Raw genomic sequence first — 13108 nt, forward strand, 5'->3', positions numbered from 1 at the left:
TGCACAAGAGTTTACCCATTGGATAAAGACATTATTCATTGGATAAAAGATTTATTCACTAACTCAAGCCTAACCAAACCCTCCCAAGGTAACCTTCATGTCATCTCAAGCATTTAATGCTTCTTCCCTCTCCTCTCAAGCCATCTCATGTTGACATTTGTCATAATGGGATTGGCTTGAATTCCACCACATGGATCATAAACCCATCAATCCTGGCCCTTGTTAAGATTTCTCAATCTTGACCAGCCATTGCCCTATTTTCCCTATAAATAAAGCTCCGATTCTTCATTTTCAGGATCAGAAGTCTTTATGCATCAAACTTATAGTCATTTTAAAGAGAGCATTTAGAAGCATTTGCATTGTTATTATACTAATATTTACATAGACTAATTAGGTTCTTTCTCATAGTAAATTATTCACACTTGCATAAGCATTTGTTTTCAAATTTCACAACCATCTTGAATCTTCATATGGCATCCATGAATAGTGCAAAAAGCTGAGAGTTACACTCATGTGGGACTTGGAGAGGAGAGGAACAAGGGAGGAACATCTGCGAGCATTTTGGGGAGCATCTTGGGGGCTTTTCTTTCCCTTTTTCATTTATGTATGCTTCTTATTGTGTGTTTTATATCTCTCTTGATGTGCATGTTAAGGTTTTTAGGTTCATTCGTATTTGGTTTTGGTTGTAACTAATCTGCTAACATTTGAACTGTGTCTTTTGTGCCTTGTGCCCCTTTTAGCGTGCATCAACTATTATAATATTCTTTAGGCCATGTTAGTCAAATTACTTAGATTATAGAAGAAAATGGATACATAATCACACATTTTGGAAGATATTATATCAAATATCACCTTATGATTGTTTTATCATGACTTAGTTATGAATACATTTTTATGTTCTTGGATGAACTATTTTTTTACTATAGAGCACCAAGCTATTATATTATTTTAGACGTGTATATAGTTATTGTTTCATAGAATAACTCATCAAATTTGGTTGTAAATGGTTCTCAAAGTAAAGTTATGAATTTTGAAGTATTTTATTTAGATCCTTAGAATGAATTTGCAGCCTGCATTCCTAAAAGAAATTGAACCATTGATGTCTATCTTTGTCTCTTTTGTGCTCATGCTTTTTATTTGTTCACTTTGTCACTTGTTAGCACCATTCATACTAATTTGTTTGTAGTGTAACATTCATCGACTACCACTCTATAGGTTTGTGGGTTCAATACATCTTAGTCTCTTTATGCCTTTCCGCTAGAGTGAGAAGTACATATGTGGCTATATAGATTTACTCATGCATTTGAATGTTGACTTTTTATCTCATACAATATTTTCAAATCTATTCAATTCATAATAAATTTAGCATACTTGAACTTGAACAATAAAGTGGTTTATTAATGGGTTGGATGCATGTCATTATTCTTTCAACTGCATCCAAATGAGTCAATAAATTATCATACATGTCTTATGTTTTGATCATTATCTTGACACAATATATCAAAAATAGGGAAAATATTAATCATTAGATGTACTAATATTCAATTAACAAGGTTAAATAATTATAATATAAGCATTAGAATTACATTGTACTGTGCTACTTAATTTCAAAATTGTGGGATAGTTAACTAGTTTAACCAAGTTGTAGACACCTAAAATTGTCCTAGTCTAGCTAAATAAATATTTTTGTTCATTTAATTAACTATTTATTTAATTAATTCACTTATCCTTTTCTAGCCCTTTTTATATCCCAATTTAAATAAATATTTATATTAATTGAAATTCCCTTTTCCCAAATTAAATAAATATTTTAATTATTAATTTTATGTGGCCCCTCCCTCTATTAATTAAATAGGTTCTTTAATTTATTTAATTAATTCATTTACCTTTTTCCCCTCATTTTATTAACCACTCCCTTTATTTTATTATTTCCTCTTCCTACCCTTCAATCTTAGCCAACCATCTTTTATCCCACCTCTTAATCTCAACCCTTCGTTTTTAGGATGTTCTCTATAATAGAGATTTACTTCTCTTATTTTCCATATAGAAACCTTGGAGCATACTTACATTCTATCAAATTGACTTTATCCTACATCAAGTTACATCATCACAACCACATCCATTCACCATTGAGTTCTTGTGCAAGCATAAAATTTGAGAGCAACGTCTCAAAAGCAAGATCAATGGAGATATGAGAACAATGAAGATCAAACCCATTGAATGTATGAATGGTATCATTTGATTTATTTCATGATTTTTTATAATTTATGGATCTTCATTGATGTTGTGTTGGATTTAATTATAGATCTAGGGTTTTATGGTTGAATCCTATTAGGATTTACAATATTGAGAGTTCAAATTCAACATAAACACAAGTCATTAAATGAAATAAAGCATTTAACAAAGTAATTCTTTAGGATCTATGTATAATCCAAAATCTCAAATGGACACTCAGAAATCTAATCAACTCATCTTATGCATTGACCCTAGTCCATTAGATAATAGACAATTTTGATAAATTTTTTATTTTAAATGAGATTAATAAAAGAAATAAAATATCTTTGCAATAATAAATTTTACAATCCCCTCTACTACAATTTTATAATAAATTTAATGAATTTGAAGAAGTTTTTTTATTGCAATTTGTAGAATGAATATGCGCATTACACATTTGAAAGACTCAAAATTTTAAAATTGATTCTCTTAGAAGAAATTCATAATAGATACTCATTATGATATATCAAGCATATATGATCCTAATTGTATTTTGTATACAATGTAATATATATTTGTGTATGTGACAAATTTTTAAATACATTATAATAAAATTTTAGACTAAAAAACTTCAAAAATATAAAACAAACAACTTTTAATTAGAAAAATGCTAAATCGACAACTAGAAATAATTCATAAAATATTTTTTTAAAACTAAAAACATACTACAATTTTTCTTAAAGAAGAACTAATAATTTGCATAATGATATAACATTTTTTTGAATAGATTGATATTTTTTGGATTAAAATATATAAATTCTTTCTTTCATCAATATTTCAGTTCACACTCTATGATTCATTATGTTTCTCTTCTGATACCATCTCATCCATAATAAATTATTAAATATGATCTGAACTATTGATAAAATTTATTTATATGATAAAGAAAACTATCTTACAAAATTTTGTATTGCTAGACTATGTGATTTTTTCCTCTCATTAATATTTTGGAACATATTTCATGATCCACCATCAAGATATCTCTCTTTTCCTCTATTATTTCATCTTGAGTTGGTCTAATGATGGATAAATTCTATTCTTAAAAGAGAGGCCTCAAGTTCAAATACTACAAGAGTAAGGTGTGTACATCTTGTTTGTAGTAGATTTGGACACCTCCTATATGAAGTAGGGAGCAGATAACATTGTCTTTATTTATATTGAATGTATGAATTGTATCAAAGTGAGTCGCCTCTGCTACAATTTTATCAATTTAAAGATTGTTTTTTATTGCAATCTCTAGAATGATTATACACATTACACTTTCGAAAGAGACCCAAAACTTTAAAATTGGTTCTTTTAGAAGAAATTCTTTATGATTTATCAAAACATATATGATGCTAATTATATTTATTTTATAACACAAGGTTATATATATATATATAATGGGACAATCTTTTCAATCTAGATATAATAAATACTTAGACTAAAAACTTATAAAATATTAAGTAAACAACTTTTAAAAAATTAAATAGTTAAATTAAAAACTAGAAAATAATGCATAAAATATTTTTAAAAAAAGTGAATAATATACTATAATTTTTTTGAGTGAAGAATTAATAATTTACGTAATGATATGACACATTCAGTGATTTGTTTCTAGATTTGATTGTGTATACCAATTTTTTATCATCAACATTTCGAATCACACTCTATGATTCATCATCAAGATAAACAAGAATACCAAGGATCAACTTGCTATTTTTCATCTCCTTCGTATTCTTGTTTATCTTGATGATGAATCACAGATTCGAAACGTTGATGATAAAAAATTGGTACATACACAATCGAATCCAGGAACAAATCACTGAAAATTAGAATGGATTGTGGAAATTTGATAGCACTAATGATATGACATTTTATTAAATAACTTGAAAATTTTAGATTAAATTTTTTAATTTCTTGCCTTCATCAATAATTCGGATCACATTCTATGAACCATCATCAAGATATGTATCTCTTCTCACACTCGATGAACCATCATCACAATATATTTCTCTTTTCGTAACAACTCATCCATAATAAATTATAAAATACGATTCCAAGATTCCAACCATCTAATGATGAAATGTATTTAATATAATATAATAAAAAAAAACTTATCTGTAAGAAAATTTTCTCTTTAATTTTATTGAATGAATGCATTGTATCAAAGTGATAAGACTATCCGTGCTCCAACACGCTCACGTGCTCATCGACATCCATAGATAAAGCTGTCGATATCTAGTCCGCCTCCATTATTGAAAACGTCGGTCAAATAAGAAAATCTACTTTTCGTGGACTTCGATAAATTCATCATTTTCGACCTAAAAAAGAACGTGCGAGCACGCACTACCAACCCCAACTTAGACAATTTCCATGCATTTGCCCACGCTTTCTTCCTTGTTTACCACCTCCATCACCATGACAATAACACCCTTGTGAAACTGTGTCAAACAAGCTTTGAAATATTTATATATTCCAAGTCACCAAATCTTTACCTTATGTTTGTAATTAATTATTAAATTGTTTGGAGATCGTAGTATATTTAAGTGTTTTTCTTTCGACAGTGCAGTAGTTATGCTCCTTGTGATGTGAAGTTTTAAACAATTTTTTCCACACGCAGATGACTGCAAATTAACTTTCTTATTCCTTCCAGACAAAACACATGAATTAAAGTACATCGCAAACTTGTTTCTTTCTTTTCATCAACAGTTGTTAGTGTGCGTACCACCCAAACAAGTGACAATCAATTCTTAACATCACAAAAATAAAAAATTGAAATCCTCTATTGTCAAACCCTAAAATAGATTTTATAACTACTTGAAAATGGGTGCAAATCCTTTTAAAATACCCATTTTGGTTCTTCCTGTCGGAAGCAAACATAGAGATACCATGAACATTGAGTTGTGCATGTTATTAAAATGTGGAAATCATAGGATTGCACATATCACTTCTATTCTTTTGCTTCCTATGCAATCATTTGCTCATTAATCTACTTTGGGCATTGGATTTAACAAGCTTATCAATATATGGATATGGTTAAGACAATGGAAGTGGAAAGCAATCATGGAATTATAAGTTAAAAGACAATTTGCTGCATTTGTTTAAGGGTTGACGGTTAAATTCCATTCCTTTATGCTTAAAGTGTTTTAACTTAGTCATAAAGTTAATTCATATAATGGCTTGGAGTTATCTATCAATTCATTTAATTAAATTGCTTGGAGTTATCTATCATAGGTTCAAGAAGTCTACCACTGTTACATACTTTTCAGTATAATCATATTATTATCAATAATGGAAAACAAAGTTCATTTTTCTAAAACAAAGCATCAGCGACGAGAAGTTTAAGAGAATGCGAGAGTTCATTATTAAATCGAACAGCTAAAGATCAAGTCTTCACAAAGCAAAAATAGAGAGTTTGCTATCTAATAAACTATCTTTAACTTTGTTAAAAGTCTTTAATTCTATTCTATTCTATTGCCTAGAGGTGAAAGTGATTCGTTATCAAATTGCATAGGAGAAGATCAACTCTTCACAAACAAAAATAGAAGATCCTATTCTATTCTATTCTAATAAACTATCTTTAACTTTGTTAAAAGTCTTTAATTCTATTCTATTCTAGTGCCAAGAGGTGAAAGTGATTCATTATCAAATTGCATAGGAGAAGATCAACTCTTCACAAACAAAAATAGAAGATCCAATTCCATTGTATTCTATTCCCCAGAAGTGAAAGTGGTTCATTATCAAATTGCATAGCAGAAGATCAACAATTCACAAACAAAAATAAAACAAAAATAAAAGATCTGATTCTAATCTATTTTATTCTATTCCCTAGAGGTGAGAGTGGTTCATTATCAAATTGCATAGTAAGATATCAACTCTTCATAAACAAAAAAAATTAGAAGATCTGATTCTATTCTATTCTATTCTATGACCGAGAAGTGAAAGTGATTCATTATCAAATTGCATAATAGAAGATCAATTATCTCATAATCTATCTTTAACTTCGTTAAAAGTTTTCAATTCTATTCTATACCCAAATTGAAAATGACTCATTCCAAGTGTGCTCATAGCCATTAAAGTATATTAAACCAGATTGAAGACCAAATTCCATGGATTTAAGCTAGAATTCATACGTGGAGCCAAATGAGCAATCATAATAAGGTACCCATGTGATTAATATTGACTAGCTTGTCATTTCCTTGGTCCTATCAATCACCTTGACCCACCCATCATAATTGTTACATTCCCTATTAAACAAACCCAGCACCAAAAATTGGCCCAACAATCATGCTAGGTAGGACTTGCATGAAAACTAACGTGTTGAGATAAGTTTAAAACATGCAAACCAGAACGAAAACAAACAAATTCTTGGGTAAAAATTCCAGTCAAAACTAGCTGATCTAATTAATCCCTGTCAATAATGGTGGGACTTGAAAGTTTTCTGTGCCGCCCATGTATAACGAAGATAGGTATAAGTATGGGCAGAGTGACATAAGCGGGTGGTCAGATGGGCCAGAGCGCGTTGGAGGAGAGGGCACACGTGGTGGGCGAGGGAACAAGAGATGAGAAGCAACGAAGCGATTTGCACAAACGCCAACTAGTCCAGCTGACCGGCGGTCATATGTGGGCTTTAGATTCGGTATTATGAACTGTACCTCGGGGCCCGCGACCACGTGACCTTGTCCCACATGTGCTGGGGGCTGATGCCATGATAGCGACGTTTTGCTGGGGCCCACTGGGGGGCCCATGCATTTCAATAAGATTACTGATGACAATGACAGATGATGCGCCCTCGGTATTCGTGCAGAGGCCCAACGGCGGAGCCGGTGTCTTCACCGCCGCCCCTCAGCCAAAGCGCCGCCGTCTCGGCTCCTCTGCTATATATATATATATTATATTAATTAGAAAATTATTTGTAGTGGCTTTTTACATTAGTGCATTCTCCACGCCTTCTCAGAAATCCTAGGTACGGTATCTATAAAGCATAAGTCTTTCTAGCTGGGCATCCAGGCAAAAGTTAGATTAAAATGAGACCCCCTCTTATAAATAAGTAATTAATGAAAAAGTAGAAGAAAAAAGAAAAGAAAAGGCATTAATAATAAGATGAAAAGAATGCTCCACGCACTATGTAGATTCATCTCTCCTAACACTAGTGGATGAGAGTCCCGTGAATTTGTGCCCTCTAATGACATAGGATCCAATGTCAGTATCTAGCTATAGAAATATAAATTTGTTAAAAATTGGGTGTTTTAATCATGATACGACGAGTCATTATAATTTTTTTTGTAGGAGATGTGTTGTTATTTGTATTGGTGTAAATTGAGTTTAAATTTATGATCATTGTATATATATTTTATTACTATTTAACCGTTCGATCTACATTTCAACGTTAATAAATTTTTGTCTTTTTTATTTTTATAGAAAACGATAGTCTAGTGATTCTAAATTAATCATGATACGACGAGTCGTTATAATTTTTGTGAGGAGATGTGTCGCTATTTGTATTGGTGTAAATTGAGTTTGAATTTGTGATCATTGTAGATATATTTTATTACTTTTTAACTGTTCGATCTACATTTCAATGTTAATAAATCTCTATATTTTTGTTTTTATAGAAAACGATAGTCTAGTAATTCAAAACCATTTCATTCGGGATTCTAATCATGATAAGACGAGTCATTATAGCTCTTGTGAGAATAAGTGGCCTACTATCTAGCTATAGAAATAAAATTTTGGAAAGAAAATGAGTGTTCTAATCACGATAGGACAAGTCATTATAATTTTTGTGAGTATATATATTATTATTTGTGTCGGTGTAAATTGAGTTCAAATTTGCAATCATTGTAGCTATATGTTATTACTATTTAACCGTTCGATTTACACTTCAACGTTAATAAATCTGTCCTTTTTATTTATACAGAAAACGATAGTCTAGTGATTCTAAACCATTTCAATGGGGATTCTAATCATGATTAGATGTGTCACTCTAATTTTTGTAAGAATAAGTACATCAATGTCTAGCTATAGAAATAAAAAATTTGGAAAGAAAATGAGCGTTCTAATCATGATAGGACTAGTCATTATAACTTTTGTGAGTATATGCATTTCTATTTGTATTGATGTAAATTGAGTTCAAATAGATATATATTATTATTATTTACCTGTTCAATCTACATTTCAATGTTAATAACTCTATCTTTTTTATTTATATATAAAAAATGATAGTCTAGTAATTCTAAACCCTTTCATTGCGAATTTTAATCATGATAAGACGAGTCACTATAGTTTTTGTGAGAATAAGTACCTCAATGTCTAGCTATAGAAATAAAAATTTGAAAAGAAAATTAGTGTTCTAATCATGATATGATAAGTCATTATAATTTTTGTGAGTATATGTATTATTATTTCTATTGGTGTAAATTGAGTTCAAATTTGCAATCATTGTAGATATATTTTATTACAATTTAATTGTTTGATTTGCATTTCAATGTTAATAAATTTGTCTCTTCTATTTTATAGAAAAGGATAGTCTAGTGATTCTAAACCATTTCATTGGGGATTGTAATCATGATAAGATGAGTCGCTATAGTTTTTGTGAGAATAAGTACCTCTATTTACTTTGAAACAAATTGAGTTTCAAAATTACGATCATTATCTATAATTTTAACTATTTAATTATTTGATCTACACCTAGATGTTGACAGATATTTTGAACGTTGTGTCTTCTATAGGATCCAATGTCACTCTCTAACTATAGAAATGAAAAAATTGTTAAGAAAATGGGAGTTCTAATCATGATAGGAAGAGTCATAAATTTTGTGAGTACAAGTATTTCTATTTGAATTGATGTAGATTGAATTCAAATTTGCAATCATTGTAGAAATATTTAATTACTATTTAATTGTTTGATCTACACTTCAATGTTAATAAATCTCTAATTTTTTAAATTTATATAGAAAACAATAGATTGATGATTCTACATTGTTTCATTGGGGGTTCTAATCATGATAAGATAAGTCACTATATTTTTTGTGAGAATAATTAATTCTATTTACTTTGAAACAAATTGAATTCCAAAATTACAATCATTCTCTATATTTTTTACTATTTAATTATTCGATCTACACCTAGATGCAGACAAATCTTTCTATCACAGGAGATTGTAAATTACAAACCATTTCATTGGGAGTTCTAATCATAATAAGACAAGTCATTATAATTTTTCATGAACATAAATATCTTTATATATCTTTAGATAAATTGATTTTTGAACTCACAATCATTAGTTATATTTTTTACTATTTAATTGTTCGATCTACACCTAAATATTGACAAATATTTCCATCACAATGTCTTCTATTTTGAAACCCAAGAAAAAAAAAATTATGTTATCATCATTTCTAGGTTCATTTCCACATTCTATGCACTTGGTGACCTTCCACCATGCCCATACCTTTCTTTTTATGATTAAAACTATAGTTGCCTTTATGGATGCCTTGTTGACATTTATGGGCACATAGTCTCTTTATAGCCCCACCTAGCCCTTAATTTAGGGTTTATTCATTATGCCCACTTTTTCACATGCCCACGTAGCCCTCAATCTAAGTATCCTTTTGTCATCTATCTTAATCATTTACTAGTGTGCTTATATGTCATCCATTAGTAGTTTGTGTCAAGTATCTCATATGAGATATTATGTTCACATGGGTTCTATATTTTAATATGTTAGGAAATACATTAATTAATAGTTGATTGTTACCTTTAACTGATCCAAATCATCATGTTTTAGAATTATATTTTATTATTATTTAGTTCAATAATTATTGTAACTGACAAAATTCACTCTTAATGCTTTACCCATTGATTATATTATTAATATATATCCTATAAAGTCTCACTTTTAGTGAAAACCCATATTGTCATGCTACATGCATAGAGATTAGGAATGTTTCTTGCACTTATCATTGATATTAAAATAAAATTCCTTAACATATGAAAGAAAAATAGAATTGCTTGGGATGGTTTCCAAAAGTGAAGCTCAAAGTAACAATCCACACTAAATTATTTAACCAAATTTTATGGATTGCAATCAAAACAAAGTTGTAAGCACTTATTTTAAGTTATCCTTAAAAATGTATAAACAATAATAATTAAAGTAGAGAAATTTAAAACAAATATGAATATGACAGTGTTGTGTAAAATATCAAGAAAGTAATTTAGTCGATTTAATAATGACATTGTTAATACAGATTTTTTTATACAATCATTGTTTAAATATATAATGTAAATATAAATATGGAAACTACAAAAAAAATATTAGCCTAATAGTAGACAATTTATTCATATAAAATAATAATCGTAATATATATTATTTAACATTTCTATAGAATTATTATTTGAATTTATCTTATTTGTTAATTTAAAATTTATTAATTAACTATAAATTCTGTTGACTTTTAATATAAAACATTATTTTAATAAACTAAAAGATTTATTATAATTTTTGTATTTATACAAATTATTAAAATTTAAAGTTGAAATAAAATTATATATTTTTTAATTTTTAATAATTGTAATAATTTATAATTGTAAGGTTGAGATGAAGAATATTTTTATTAAAAAATTAAAGTATCAATTCTTAAAATTGTTGGAATATTATATTGATTAGATAGTTATATACAAATTATAGATTAAATAAATACTAATGTCATTAGTTAAATAAATTAATAGTTAGTTGTTAGTTTTGTGAATTATTTTCATAAAGAAAATTTGGGATGGTTATTCATGAGAAATTGACAATGTAATCATCCCAAAGACTTCAATAAATAATTAATTTGTGCAATCATGGTTTAGTTTCTATATGATTTTAGTTTTGTTTCTTTACCATTTTTCAATAAAAAATAAAGCAATACACCTCAAATTATATATATTGAAAAACATTTAATTAAAAATGAGATCTTTGAACATTTATATTATTCAAATAAATATTAAAAAAAGGTATAATATTAAGAAATTCCTATTTGTAGAGGTGAAGAGTGCATACCTAATACCTTTATTGATTCATGCGATTCAATTTGACTTTTTATCTTATGTAAAATTATAGTATCCAATTTGGTATTTTTTATGAAAAAAATAACATTCAATAGATAAATTAACTAAATATGAGTCCCAATTATTCAATTATATGTATATGGTCCTTATCTTTCTTTTTGTCGAGCCATGTTTAACTTAAGATTAGATAAGACTGACTATTGTGCCTTAGACCCACATTTTCTAAATTCATATTTAAGTATAGACGTAAGATAACCCAGTCCAAAATAATCATTCCCCACCAATTCACACATAAAATATTCAAATTTAATATATAGGATGTTACATAAAGGGATAATTACCTATACCAAATTTAGATTATTTCAAGATGTCCAAAACGTACTCATGAGAAACTAACATTTAACATTGAGCATCAAAAGTGATTATTGTATCAACATATGTGATGCATAAGGGTAACTACATAAGCATGCACACTTTTTGTTGCATGCCTTCCATCTTGTTTAAATATTATTAAATCAATATTGTAGGGCATTAGCATAATCAAGACAAGTCTTGTTGCATGCCTTCCATCTTGTTTAAATATTATTAAATCAATATTGTAGGGCATTAGCATAATCAAGACAAGTCATGGATAACCTCATGTAGTAGTAGGACATATTAGTAATTTCTAGAACCGCTTAATTTATATAGATAAAAGTGAAAATGTTTCTAAAGTTCATGCACATAGAGTTTAGGTCATAAATTATAATATTAATGTTATATAAAAACTCAAGACTATAAACTTGATGCTTAAGATATATTCCATTTAGTTCTAACCTTAGGTAGAGAACAATTCAAATTATAACTTATCATATACTTACTAATTTAGACTTGATTATTTATTTTTGATATATATAATAGAAAAATTTAAATAAAAATATGGTATTCCTATTGACTATAGTGTTAGCACAAACAATGACAAGAGGTCTAGGGATGGATCTCCTCTCTTGAAAAGTGATATTTCTTACTCTTAAGATTATGAAATGCTAGGTATTAGTCATGTAGGATAGATTAAAGTGAACAATGTGAATGTTTTCAAAATGGTGATGGTATTTTGGTACTTCAAATCTAAATATGAAATTAGAAAGCCTAGATCACAATTTGATGATTTTTTTTAATATTTTCTTGAATAAACCTACATAAATCAAATGATAATAAAATAATATACACTACCAAATTAATCTATTTTAATAAGATAATCTATCAATGATTAAAAAACAAATAGAAAAAGGTAAGGTGGTATGAGAGATAAAGTAAACAAAACTTGAATCAACTACTAGATAGTGATACACAAAGCAATCTATTGCATACAACAATTAGATTGGATCAAGGGAACCATACAAATATGAATTAGAATATCACAGTTCATATAAGTATGATGCAATCATCAAAGGAGTTAAGAAAAATAATAGTTTTTTCATAATTCATCAAATCACACAGCCAACCCATACACACATATCAAACAAATTTATCTTAAGGAATTTAAAATATAATAAAACTGAGATCTTCACAACTAAATCACCATGCAATATAATACCATCTGAAGACGTTGTTTGAACAATCAATACAAACAATGAGTGGTCGAATCTAAACTTTACTTCATTCAAATCCAACAAGTTTGGTAGAAATATCACACCAAAAATATGTAAACAATTTGTTATAGATCATCTACATAAAAAATACAACTCTTTCCATTTAAAAATGAAGGTTTATATAGAGTTTACAATTATTAGTTCACAAACCCAAAACTAGTGTTTCTTGG

This window comes from Cryptomeria japonica, chromosome 4 (assembly GCF_030272615.1).
Source record: "Cryptomeria japonica chromosome 4, Sugi_1.0, whole genome shotgun sequence".
Taxonomy (NCBI): Eukaryota; Viridiplantae; Streptophyta; class Pinopsida; order Cupressales; family Cupressaceae; genus Cryptomeria; species Cryptomeria japonica.